This window comes from Gopherus evgoodei, chromosome 13 (genome assembly GCF_007399415.2).
Source record: "Gopherus evgoodei ecotype Sinaloan lineage chromosome 13, rGopEvg1_v1.p, whole genome shotgun sequence".
Lineage (NCBI taxonomy): Eukaryota > Metazoa > Chordata > Testudines > Testudinidae > Gopherus > Gopherus evgoodei.
Window position 1 is genome coordinate 8,367,572 of NC_044334.1, and position 13,117 is coordinate 8,380,688.

Genomic DNA, 13,117 nt, shown 5'->3' on the forward strand with positions numbered 1-13,117 from the left:
GATTGGGAGGGTCAGTGGGGGAAGGTGCGCGCTGGGAGCAGTGGGGTGGGAATGAGGGTCAGTGGGTGAAGGTGCTGGCTGGGAGCAGTGGGGTGGGAATGCGGGTGAGTGGGGGAAGCTGCTGGGTGGGGGCAGTGGGGTGGGATTGGGAGGGTGAGTGGGGGAAGGTGCTGGGTGGGGGCAGTGGGGTGGGAATGCGGGTGAGTGGGGGAAGGTGCTGGGTGGGGGCAGTGGGGTGGGATTGGGAGGGTCAGTGGGGGAAGGTGCTGGCTGGGAGCAGTGGGGTGGGATTGGGAGGGTGACCAGATGTCCTGATTTTATAGGGACGGTTGTGATATGCGGGGCTTCTTCCTTATATAGGGGCCTATTACACCCCCCCTCCCCCACAGACACACTGTTCTTGCTGGCTGGGGACGGCGAGGTGGAAGTAGGGGGCGCTACAGCCAGGGCGGGGGCGGCACTCGCCCTCAGCCCGGAGGCGCGCGGCGAAAGGGAAAGGGGGCGGGCTCCGGGAAGCGCAGGGCTCGCGCCGCGGCCAGTCCCGCCCCGAGCCGTTGCTATGGGCACCGGGTAGCGTCCGTTGAGGTCGGCGGCTCGTCTGCCCGCGACTGCCCGGCCCGGCCCCGCCATGAGCCTGGACGATGTCCGCGTGCAGTGGATGCGGGACCGGGTGCTGACCGCCCTGGGGCTCTCCGACCAGGCGCCCTTCGAGGAGCTGCTGAACCGGGGCGATGGCGAGGAGGGCGAGATCGTGCTGCGCTTCCTCAACCAGCGCGCGGCCGGCGAGGACGGGGAGCTGGCGGGGGCCGCGCTGCTGCTGCGGACCGAGCTGCGCCAGGAGGAGATGGAGATGGAGATCGGTCCGTGCCTGCGCCCCGCCCGCCCCGCGCGTCTCTCCGTCCGTGTGACCCCCGGCCCGGCGCTCCGCCTGCCCGTCCGTCCGTCCTTCCCGGTGGCCCCGTCTGTTGTCTGCGCGCAGCCAGCTTCTCCCAAGCCCTCCTCTGTTCAGCGTCTGTCCCCCGTGCTCCCCACCCATCCTGTGTCCTCCGCTCAGTCCAACCGTCCCCCGCCCCTTCCTTGCCCACCAACTGCCTGTCTGCCCTTCCCCTGTGTGCCCCCTCCACCCCATGTCTCCTGTCTGTCCCCCCCCCCTTTATGCCTTGTGCTCCAGTCTGTCCACCTGTCCCTGGGGCTGGCCATCTCTTGTGTTTTTCCCTCCATCCATCTATCCATCCTCTGTGTTCCCCATGTCCTTCCTCAGTGCCCCATCTATCTGTACATCAATCCCCTGTGTGTTCCTCTCCATGTCCATCCCTTGTGCACAGGTGCTGGAACAATTTTTACAGGGGGAGGTATGTTGAGAGCCATTGAACCAAACTGTAAACCCCATATATAATAACCACTTCCAGCCAGGGGGTGAGGTGGCAACACCCAAAGTTCCAACACCAATGCCCTGTGTCCCCTGGCTGTCTGTCTGTCCATCCCATGTCTCCTTGTCAGCCTCACTTGGGATATATCCAGCCGTCGTCCATCCCCATTACCCCACTTGTCTTCCATGCTCCTCTTTTGTCTATCCATCCCCCATATCCAGGGCTGGCTTTAGGCCGATTCGTCCAATTCCTGGGAATCGGGCCCGGCGCCTAAGAGGGCCCCGCGGTTTAGGCACCTTTTAAATTTTTTTACTTACCCTGGCTGTGGTCTGCTCCGGGGTCTTTCATGGCCCCGCTCCCCTGACCAAAGCACCGGCGGGAGCGCGGCTGCCCCACAGCCCTGCTCTCTCAGCTGGAGCTCTGACCAGAGCGCCGCAAGCCCACGGCCCTGGCTGGAGCTCTGGCGGGAGCACGACAAGTCCCGCGGCCCCAGCTGGAGCTCTGGCCAGAGCGCGACAAGCCCCACAGCCCTGTCTGGAGCTCTGGCCGGAAGGCGACAAGCCCCGCGGCCCCAGCTGGAGCTCTGGCTGGAAGGCGACAAGCCCCGCGGCCCCTGCTGGAGCTCTGGCCGGAAGGCGACAAGCCCCGCGGCCCTGGCTGGAGCTCTGGCTGGAGTGCGGTAAGTCCCGTGGCCCCGGCTGGAGCGCCGGCCGGAGCGCCGCAAGTCCTGCGGCCCCGCTCTCCTGGCTGGATCTCCTGCTGGAGTGCGGCAAGCCCCGTGCCCCCGGCTGGAGCTCCGGGCCCTTTAAATAGCCCCCAGAGCCCTGGGGTAGCAGGGGGCTCTGGGGGCTATTTAAAGGGCCAGGGCTCCAGCTGCCTCTGCCATCCCGATCCTTTAAATAGCCGCCGGAGCCCCGCTGCCCCCATGCATTCCCCAGGGCTCCCACAGCTATTTAAAAGGTCCAGGGCGGGGCAGAAGCAGGGGAGTCCTGGGCCCTTTAAATAGCCCCCAGAGCCCTGGGATAGCAGGGGGCTTGGGGGCTTTTTAAAGGGCCGGGGCTCCAGCTGCCTCTGCTGCACTCCCTGCCCTGCCTGCACCAGCCCCGCCCCCCGCTGCCTGCAGCCAGCTCTGCACCCCCTGCCCACAGTCAGCCCCTACCAACCCCCCTGCCCTGTCTGCAGCCAACCCCTGCCCCACACCCCTGCCCGCACCAGCCCTGCACTGCCCGCCTTGGCCTGTCTCCAGCCATCCCCTGCTGCACCCCCCTGCGTGAAGCCAGCCAGTCCCATACTCCTGTCTCCAGCCCTGCCAACCCCTGCTGCAACCCCCCTGTGGCCCTGCCTGAAGCCAGCCCGCCCCACACTCCCCTGTCTCCAGCCAGTCCCAAACCCCTTGCCCTGCCTGCAGCCAGACCCTACCTCCAGTCAGCCCCTGCCCTGCCTCGAACCAGCCCCATGTGCACTGCTGCCCTGCAGTTCCCAGGCCAGTAACCTGCACACCTGCTTCAATGAGGGGGGCAGGAAGCAGCGGGAACCCACACGTGCATGCCCCCAGGGAGTGGCGGGGACCCACACATGTGAAACGGCAGTCATTAATAGCCAATCAACAGCATATATGATGCAATGTACATAATATACAATTTTATTATTTATATAGTTATAGAAAGTAAGTAATACATGGAAGAAATGAAAGGCTTTTTTTTACACTTTTTTCTTTTTAAGTCATCCCTTCCAGGGCCCCGCCGAAAGTGTTCGAATTGGGCCCCGCGCTTCCTAAAGCCGGCCCTGCCCATTTCCATCCCCTGTGATTCTCCATCCATCACATGTGCCCCCTGCCAATCCACCCTGGGACCATTGCCTGTGCCCTCTGTCTGCCCATCGCATGTCCCTGTGTCCATGTGCCTGTCCACGTGTCTCATGTCAGTGTTCCTATGCCTGTGCACTGTCCACATCCAGCCATATGGGCATATATCCATATGTTCCCTGCATCTATGTATCTCCATGTCAGTGTGCTTTTGTACCCCCCCCCATCCATGCATAGGGCTCTGTATCTATGCAGTCCATGTGTCTGTCTCCTCTCTGTCGGGATGACCACATGTCAGATTTTTGGAGTCACTTTTTGTGGTACAGTAGCTACTTGAGTAAATCGTATTTGTTTTGTACATGTGTGTCATTTTGATCCTGTACAGTAGAAACAGAGGAGCCTACCATATCTGAAAATGAAAAGGAGGAAGATCCAGATAACCCTCGTCAGGAGGAGTTGGCTGAGGCCGCCTCAGTTGGAGCAGCAGAAGGAAGTATGTGTGATCATTAGATCTTGCAAGTAGCTTGAAGTTCATTGCTGGGGATGAGTACATCAGGATTATGCTTTACCCAGCATGGCATAAGTAAGGAAGATTGTTTGTTATACCCTAAAAGCCTTAATATAAAGGAACACTGTAAACCTGAAATCATCAAATTAAAATACTTAATTAAAAATAGTTGAACTTACTACATCGGACCTAAAATCCCTTTGTTGACTTTTGTTTGATGTGTTTTGTAAAAATCACAGTTTCCTCTCTCGCTTTGTGAAGGGTCTGCACAAACAAAACAACCTAACTAACTGATTATGCACAAAGTGCTGTCAAATGCACAAAGTAAATAACAGGAGAAAACAGATCATAGCGAAACACTGCAACCAACTATAAACAAAGGGAAGTCAAATGCACAAAATTACCAAACAAAAAACAGATTTTTTTTCTAATTTCAGCTTTAGTAATAGTAGGTGTTACTTTTATCAATAGTAGGTAAAAACTTTTCAGACAGAAATGTAATTAACAATAAAATTGACAGTATTGCATTAAACACCAAGATAGAGAGCTACTCACACAAACTGTTTTTAAAAGTGTCCTGTCTGAGGCATCATCTATCTCAGGGGTTTTCAAACTATTTTTGCTGGGCCTTTCTTGGAAAATACGTCAGGCTGTGATGACCTCCCCAAAAAGTGATAGCAAATTACTGTACATACTCATAGAAGTGTACTCATGGTATTGCCACTCTTACGTCTGAACTACCTTCAGAGCTGTCTGGTCAGAGAGTGGCAGCTGCTGGCCAGCCACCAGCTCTGCAGGCAGCACTGCCATCAGCAGAAGTACAGAAGTAAGGTGGCATGGTGTGGTATTGCCATCCTTCTGTACTGCTGCTATTGGTGGCGCTGCCTTCAGAGATGGGTGGCCAGAGAGCTGTGGCTGCTGTACCCACCCTTCCAGCTCCCCATTCTCCCAGCAATATTGTTGTGATTTCGTGGCCCCTCTACAATAGCCTTGTGACCTCCTTTTGGGTCAGGATCCCCGGTTTAAGAAACACTGATCTATCTCATGTCCATATGTGAAATTTAACGGAGAATTCCAACTATACTGAGTCCTGATATTGTGTGTATACAATGTACATACAAGGAACGAGTGAAACTCTTGTTATAAATTCCTCGTTATGAAAATTCCTCACTCAAAATGTTTTTCTTCCCTGATTTACACATTTTGGTGCAGTAGCTTAGAATGACTTTGAGCATTGTAATTTCTGTGCTGAGGTACTCTTCATACAAGAGGTGAAGGATTTACATTGCAGGAAAGAGACTAAGCAATTAAAAACTGGAGGTTGGCCTTCGCCAGCTGATTTGTATTTGCGGGGCTTGGGCTAAGGGGCTGTTTTATTGCAATGTAGACATTTGGACTTGGGCTGGCACCTGGGCTCTAGAACCCTGTGATGTGGGAGGATCCAAGAGCTTGGGCTGCAGCCTGAGTGCAAATGTCTACAACTGCAATTAAACAGCCCCTTAGTCTCAGCCCTGCGAGCCCAAGTCAGCTGGCATGGGCCAGCTACAGGTGTCTAATTGCAGTTTAGGCATACCCTAGGAAGATGCAGTGAAGAAATTCAGAGGGACATATTCAGTCTTGGTAAACTCCACTGACTTGAGTGGTATTACTCCTACATACAATAGGACTTAACCTGTGATATTTATTCCACGAACAGACTTCTTTAGAAGAGATCTGAGACTATTTAAAGTCTGTTTCTCCAGGCCTGTAACTCTGATTTTGCAGTGTGAAATAGATTTTGTCTAGAGTGGATGGCAAACTAATATCTGATACGGTTTTTCAGGAGTTCTGCTACAGTACTTTCCTTAAAAGACATCACTTGATTTGGCTTGTTTCTTCATCTTATCAGCTGCTGTGTTGTTTCTCTTACTGAATGACTGGGAAAGAAAAACCAAAACTCTTCACCCAGCACAATTATGGCAGTTACTTAAACTGATCTGTCTTTGAAGAGGTGATTCTTTCAGGGTCCCAGAGATCTGTCACTATCTTTATATACTGAGACGGATTTAAATGTAAATCCCTTCAGTAGGGTTTAAGAGGACCATAATGTAGTCATGCTGGATGTAAAGCCTTGCTTTTATTCCATTTTAACTAGTTCAGAATAAAGGTAAACAAAGTAAACAAGTGCAGAATTTGTCCCAGTAAATTTTTAATATTATGGCACAATAGGCTTTCACAAAAAAGTAGGAAAGACAAGTGAAAGTGATTAAACAGCCAGCAAGAGGACTGTTATGACTGTTTGTTATGTAGCATAATGTCTTGAGCCCCCACTCTTTGGGCACTTCCCACCAGCATATTTCTTCTACCAGTGAAGGCCATGACTGAGCCATAAGTATTTGGCTAGACCAGGGGCAGGAAACCTATGACATGTGTGCCAAAGGCAGCACGTGAGCTGATTTTCAGTGGCACTCACACTGCTCGGGTCCTGGCCACCGGTCCGAGGGGCTCTGCATTTTAATTTAAAATATTTAAGAAGCTTAATTTAAAATTAAAAACCTTATTTACTTTATATACAACAATAGTTTAGTTATATATTATACACTTATAGAAAGAGACCTTCTAAAAACATTAATGTATTACTGGCACGCAGAACCTTAAATTAGAGTGATTAAATGAAGACTCGGCACACCACTTCTGAAAGGTTGCCGACCTCTAGGCTAGATAAATGCACCTATGACTTTTGAAATAAGTTGATCTATTTTTTCCATCACAGTTCAATTATAGGCATTAGAAATTGTAAACAAGCCCTAGTTACTAGGGAAGAACAGCAGGGGTACATGCATATTTAGGAATACATTGAGATCCTGTTCTGCAGAAATGGAATGGTGTGAATCACAAATGTATGATTAGTGAGTAGCTTGGATGGCTACTTTGTGAAAGACCAGCAAAGCTGTTCTTTCGTTTATTTCAGGACTATAATTTGAGTTTGAAACGTTGGTTCTGAAAGATTGGAATAGGTGAGCTTCATTGATTTCCTCTTCTGTGAATTTCTTTATTAGAGAGGGATTGGAAAAGCAAAACATCTGCTTCAGAATTTCTAGACACTAAATCTTTGCAAGATACATCGCATCTATCCATTATGTCGGGTTTGAGTGACCTAGCCCAAGGATTTGCAGGTGAAAGCAGAGAGCAAATATTCAAAGTAAGTCCATTACATTTTACTTTTGTTTTCTTGAGGAATCTGAAGGGGCTCTACTTGTGATATGAACATTTAAATGTGTGAATGTTTCAAGAAACCGTGTGTAGAGTTAAAGATGTAAAACTGCATACTGTGATCCTAGAGCAGGGGTTGGCAAACTTTTTGGCCTGAGGGCCACATCTGGGTGGGAAAATTGCATGCAGGGCCATGAATATAGGCTGAGGCAGGGGTGTAGGAGGGAGTTTGGTGTGCAGGAAAGGGCTCAGGGCAAGGGGTTGGGGTGCAGGAAGGGTGTAGGGTGCAGCAGGGGGCTGAGGTGCAGGAGGGGTTCTTGGTGTGGGCTTTGGCCTGGTGCCACTTACCTTGAGCGGCTCTGGGATGGCAGCATCATGCAGCAGGGCGAAGGCAGGCTTCCTGGCCTCATGCCACTCCCAGAAGCAGCCAGCACCACGTCCCTGGGGGGGCGGGACAGCGGGCTCTGCATGCTGCCCTCACCTGCGGGTGCTTCCCCCGAAGCTCCCGTTGGCCATGGTTCCCTGTTCCTGGCCAATGGGAACTGCAGGGGGTGGTGCCTGCAGGTGAGGGCAGTGCACAGAACCCTCTGCTCCCCCATGCTCAGGGGCCACAGGGATGTGGTGTCAGCCGCTTCTGGGAGCAGCATGGGGCTAGGGCAGGCAGGCAGCCTGCCTTAGCCCCGCTGTGCCATGAGGCTGGCAATCCCACAGGCTGGATCCAAAGCCCTGACCCGCAGGCCATAGTTCACCACCCCTGTCCTAGAGCAAGATAAAATATACAAGCATCTGATTTTCCAACTGAAACAGAATGTAATAGGATCACTCTCTGCAGGCCATGCAGGGAGCTCTCTCCTCGCTAGGAGATACCTCTGCCTGGTCTGATGCCCGCTTGCTTGCTTACACTGGAGCCCCTCTCTAGGAGTCACAGTGGTTCCTCTTCCTGGCTTGGCCCTCCAGCCAGGTCACTATATAGTTTTCTGCTACTATGGTTAACAAAGTCTCATCAGACCAGCTGTCCAAGTACCATTCCAGGCACTCTTCCCATTGTCTGGTAGGGGAACCTAGACTCAGCTGCTACTCCAGGTCCCAGTCCACGGACTCTACTATCAGCAGCCAAGGTCTGCATAGTCTCAACCTTTGCTGCTGTTTCCCTGGGCTTCTTCCTACTCCATACTCTGCAGTCTTCTTCTCTTACCCTTCTGGGGAAAAACCCTTCTGTCAGAGTCCTAGGGCTTCTGCTTCCTCACTGATTTTCCTTCTTCTCTCCCTACTAGGCCCAGCAAGTGACTGACACCCCTTTATGCCTCCACCTCCTGGCTTTATATGAGTCCCTCCTACTCCGCTCCAGGTGGTCTCCATCTTCAATTAGTATTGTCAGTTAGGCCTAAGTCTTCCTCCAGGTGCAGCCTGTTAGGTTAATTAGCCACTTCTGAGCCACCTTAACCCCTTCAGGGGTGGTGTGGGGTGAACACAACATCCCACTGAGGTGTCTAGTATCAAGCCTCTGGCAGTGGCCTGTGCTTGATGCTTCAGAGAAAGGTGAAAACTCCCTATAATTCAACCTTGGCTGTTGTGCAGTGCTGTACAGGCACTGTGAATCACTATCCCTGACATAGGTTTTCAATACTTATGGTTACAATGAATATATGAATGGGTTGTTTGTGTACCACATACTACACCACCAACCTCTAGATTTGTTTGCATCAAACAGCTAGCAAAGTTCATAATTAGCTAGAACCAATAAGTAACAATAGTGTGCAAAGGACACTAGGCCCTTGGACACAGGTTACTTGTCACTTAATGTTTACCTAAGGATGCATGCTAACAGGGCTCTTGCCTCTTTGAGGCTGTCAGGATGTAGTCATTTAATTAATCTCATTGTATGACTGGTGTCTTTTTTCTGAACTTCCAGTCTTTTCGCCTTCCCTTGAGTAGCTGGATATATGTTTATGTGTTCCTTTGAGGCTACCATCAATGGCATTGTGGTCTGTAACCTCTCTCTGATTTGAAACTGACAGTGCTCATTTCTTGTTACTCTTAGCTTCCATAGGCTTGGGAGGCAAAATTCTTAGGTTGCTCCGAAAGCTGATATTTGTATATTTGTAGGTGTGTGTTGTTCTTTTTAATTTTGTTTTTGTGTTAGTGATTTATGTGGCACAATAACATAAACATACTGGAGTAAGAGATGTCCTCCTAGTAACTAACAGAACTCTAAATCTGTTGTAGGATTTGTTTAAGAAATGTGTCAGCAAATAATCGCATTTATATTTGATTACATTGATTACCATCTTTCTTATGTTTCAGATCATAAAACAGACAGTTTACAACCTATATTTTCATGTGGCTTTTAATGACATTTCTGAAGAATTTGTACATGATGATATTATGTTCTTTCTCAGAGATACAAGAGGTATTTATCATGGATAAATTATGATTGAACATTTTCAATGTTTGTATTAAAAAGCACTTTAAACTAAGAAATGATGATGATTGGGATTTAGGACAATGTGTATTCAAGATGAATAGACATGTGCGGTCTCAAAACAGGCCTGGGAGCCAGAAACTTCTGAGTTTTAATGTGTCTTTGGCATCCACTTTGTGGAAAGTCATCTAAGCTGTCTGCCTTCATTCCCCCATTTTACAGATGGGGATAAGACTTGCATACCTCCCTGAGAGGAAGTACTGAGGTTTAATTACTGAATGTTTGTAGGAAGCTTTGAAGATGAAAAGTTGTATATGATGCTAGGGACTAAGGTGATGATGAAGATAACAGCTATACTTTAGTGTCCCAAGCCTGTTATATGGACAAGGATTGTTTACATGGCTCAAATTCTGATATGCAGTACGAGTACATAAAACACAAATCTTGTTTTAACAGGTAATAATTTGTCCTGAAAACAGTGACAATGTCTGCTGCAGGCTATAGTAATCTTAACCCTGAGCCACTGTCCAGACCCAATCCTTAACCCTATCCTGGTGCCACCTCACTGTAATACTAGACAGGGGCTATCAAATAGTCTCAGCCTGAGCCTGGCAGAACTAACCAGCCTAGGGGGGGGCAGATGTCCCGATTTTATAGGGACAGTCCTGATATTTGGGGCTTTGTCTTATATAGGCACCCTATTACTCCCCATCCTGTCCTGATTTTTCTCATTAATTTTTCAACATTTCCAGCAAAAAATAATTGGCATTTTTGATGAGTTCTGTGCAGATTTTCCCCATTACCTCTGAAGAGTGAGAAGCTGGAAATTAAAATAGCATCTCCAGAAGACATGACAGAGGAAAGAACCACCACTAAGCCATCAAGCTGGCATATAAAAACTTATAGTAGAATGATTCATCTGATCTCTTTTGCTTGCTTATAACCTGCTTTAGAGTATTTGAAAGTCCAGGCAGGTTTCATTTATAGTGGCTGAGTGAATTGGCTCATGTCATATCCAGTTATTCGCAGATATATTTAGCTTTTTAGAATGATTAACATTTAATTGCTCCTGATGCAGGGAACACATCAGCACTGGTTTTAATGACTGCTTCTGTACCAAGTAGCAAAATGTAACACTTAGTATTATTACTGTCTAGAAACAGTTAGTGAGCCTAATGATGTGAACGAGGCTAATGAATTCTGCCTGAATTGCTAGAGTGTGGCATTCTGAATGGTCACACTCTTTGATGCTGAAGAATATTTTCTCACAGGTAAAGGTGTTACCATTTCTGCGTATGGACCCCTGAAGTTTTTGTTAGAGTCTATCTATCCATTTAGTACAAGGTTGAAATTATTAGTACCCAGTAAATTCCTAATAGTTGCTGAGCTAATCTGATTTACCCACTTTAAATTTATATATAATATTTAGTTTGAATCCCCCCCTCATGAGTTTAGAAGAGTGTGGAAAGAGCTGATATTTGAACTAATTGCATTTTCCAGTGTGTGGGTGTCTGGGAATGTAATAACACATGCCTTTATTTATACATGAGAGTCAGGTGAGGTTGAAGGAAGCTTTCCAGTAGGGTGTGAAGATAGAATAAAAAGGATGACTGGGCTATTACCCCATAAGATTTGAGGAGAAAATCATGCCGATAAAGAAATGAAATGAATTATAGTTAGTCATGTGCAATGGATCCAAAGGTTTGTTAAATTAATATTAGAAATTTGACTGGATGTTGATCTTTCAAAATTGTGAACAGTCTAATTTGTGGTACATGTTTGCATTTCAGGTTTTTTTGCCTGCTTTATCCCATATCAGCACAAGCTGAGAACCTGCCTTTCATCCAGATGCCGAAAGCCAGAGGCTGAAGACAGTGTTTAGCTGAAGCTGAGCCTATTGAAAAAAAGAAAGAGCAGTCTGTGGAATTTCACAGCTTTCACATAATAAGGAATGAGTTCTTAATGAACATGCAGAAATTCCTAAGCCATATTCAAAGGACTATACAGCAGATTGAAGGCAGTATCTCCCCCTGCCCTACACTTGATATTTACATTACATGACAGTGGAAAGAAATTAATTCAGGGTTTGGCTTTGTTCGAATAATGATACTCAACCTGTAGTTGTATAATTGCATGCAGCTCCTGGGGAGTCTCCGAATTTGATCAGAGGTCCTCTCTGTGATGATAAGAGCATTACATACAGCTTTATACATGCGAAGGGAGCGTGGAGCAATAGGACCAGATTTGTAATAAATATCCTGCCAAGGAGTCAGGAATAGAAGTGGGAGAGAGGCTAAAGTCCCCTAACTGCCTTCCAACAGTCGTGGTGGGAGAGTGAGGGAGAGGAGCACAGGAATATAGGAATTGCCTACCGGATCAGGCTTTTGGTCTCTCCAGTCCAGAATCCCATCTCTGACAATGGCCATTACCAGATGCTTCAGAGGAGGGTGCAAGAGCCCAGAATAGGTAGATGTGGGATAAGCTGCCCCAATGATGTCTCAGCCTAATGTCTAATAGTTAGAGATTGTTTAAAACCTGGAACGTGAGAGGTATGGTGGGGTTACACTTCCAAAAACTCTGGAGAAAGAGAAACTTTAGGCCAAATCGCTGATGGAATAAACGGAAGGTTTACTAGCTGTCCTCAGATAGATACCTAGATGGAAGGTTTGTGCTTTTTCATTGTATTATTTGAATGGTGTTGATGAAGCGTATTGGGGAAAATAAAATGGCTAACCGAGTCTAACTGCATTTTCATTCCAACAGGAGAGATTAAATTGGAGATGCCAACTATAAATCTAGTGCAGAAGTGAGTGAACTTGCCAAAGATCCAGAAAGTGATTGAAACTTGAGCACTGTGGAATGACCTGGCTAACATTAATATCCACAGCCGTTGAGGACCAACTCAGAAAGGTCCCACAGGTAACATTGCTAATAACCACTCGCATGCCAAAACTGATCTCTCCATTTACTGGTTTGTGCTCAGTGTTATTCTCTGTTTGATTGCCCGAAAGGGTGTGGTTTCCATCTGCTGGACTAATATAAAGCAAAACAAAGGTAGTGGGGACTGGTGTCTTCTGGGTAATGGGTATAAAGCAATTCACTTCCAAGTTGTCAGTGCAATCCTGCGGATTATTACTTATGGAAAGTTGTTTCCAACTGATGGCTGTTCAGTGCTCTGCATAAAACGAGTGTGGTGGTCTCAGCCCAGCTGCCAATGATCAAGTGTTCACATCACAGAAATTATCACCCACAATTGGCTTTAATGGCTATTTTTGTTGGCAATCTCTGCAGGGAGTCAAGGTACTAATGGGTTTGGAGACTGACATTTCCTTTCCTAGGAGTGGATCATGGGAAAGGAGCAAGGTGCATCGGCAGGACAGTGTGTGGGAGCTTGCTGAAGCTGCTGTTTTGAGGCTAGAGGACTTCAGTGTCCTGGGCTGCCATCAGGTTCCTTTCACTAGAACTAACTTCATAGAGAATCATAGAAAAGTAGGGCAGGAAGTGACCTCAAGAAGTCATCTAGTTCAGAACCCTGCACTGAGGCAGGGCCAAGTAAACCTAGACCATCCCTGACAGATGTTTGTCTAACTTATTCTTTAAAATGTCCAGTGAGGGGGATTCCACAGCTTCCCTTGGAAACCTATTCCAGTACTTACCTATCCTTATAGTTAGAAAGATTTTTCTAATATCTAGCCTAAATCTCCCTTGCCGCAGATTAAGTTGACAGCTTCTTGTTCAGTGGACATGGAGAACAATTGATCACAGTTCTCTTTATAACAATTCTTAGCATATTTGAAGACTATTATTAGTTCTCACCCTCA

At 47.9% G+C, this 13,117-nt stretch overlaps 1 pseudogene; it reads left to right on the forward strand.

The window, feature by feature from the left end:
- The first annotated feature begins 599 nt into the window (after nt 1-599).
- LOC115661162 lies at nt 600-12,209 on the forward strand (annotated as a pseudogene).
- The last annotated feature ends 908 nt before the right edge of the window (nt 12,210-13,117 follow it).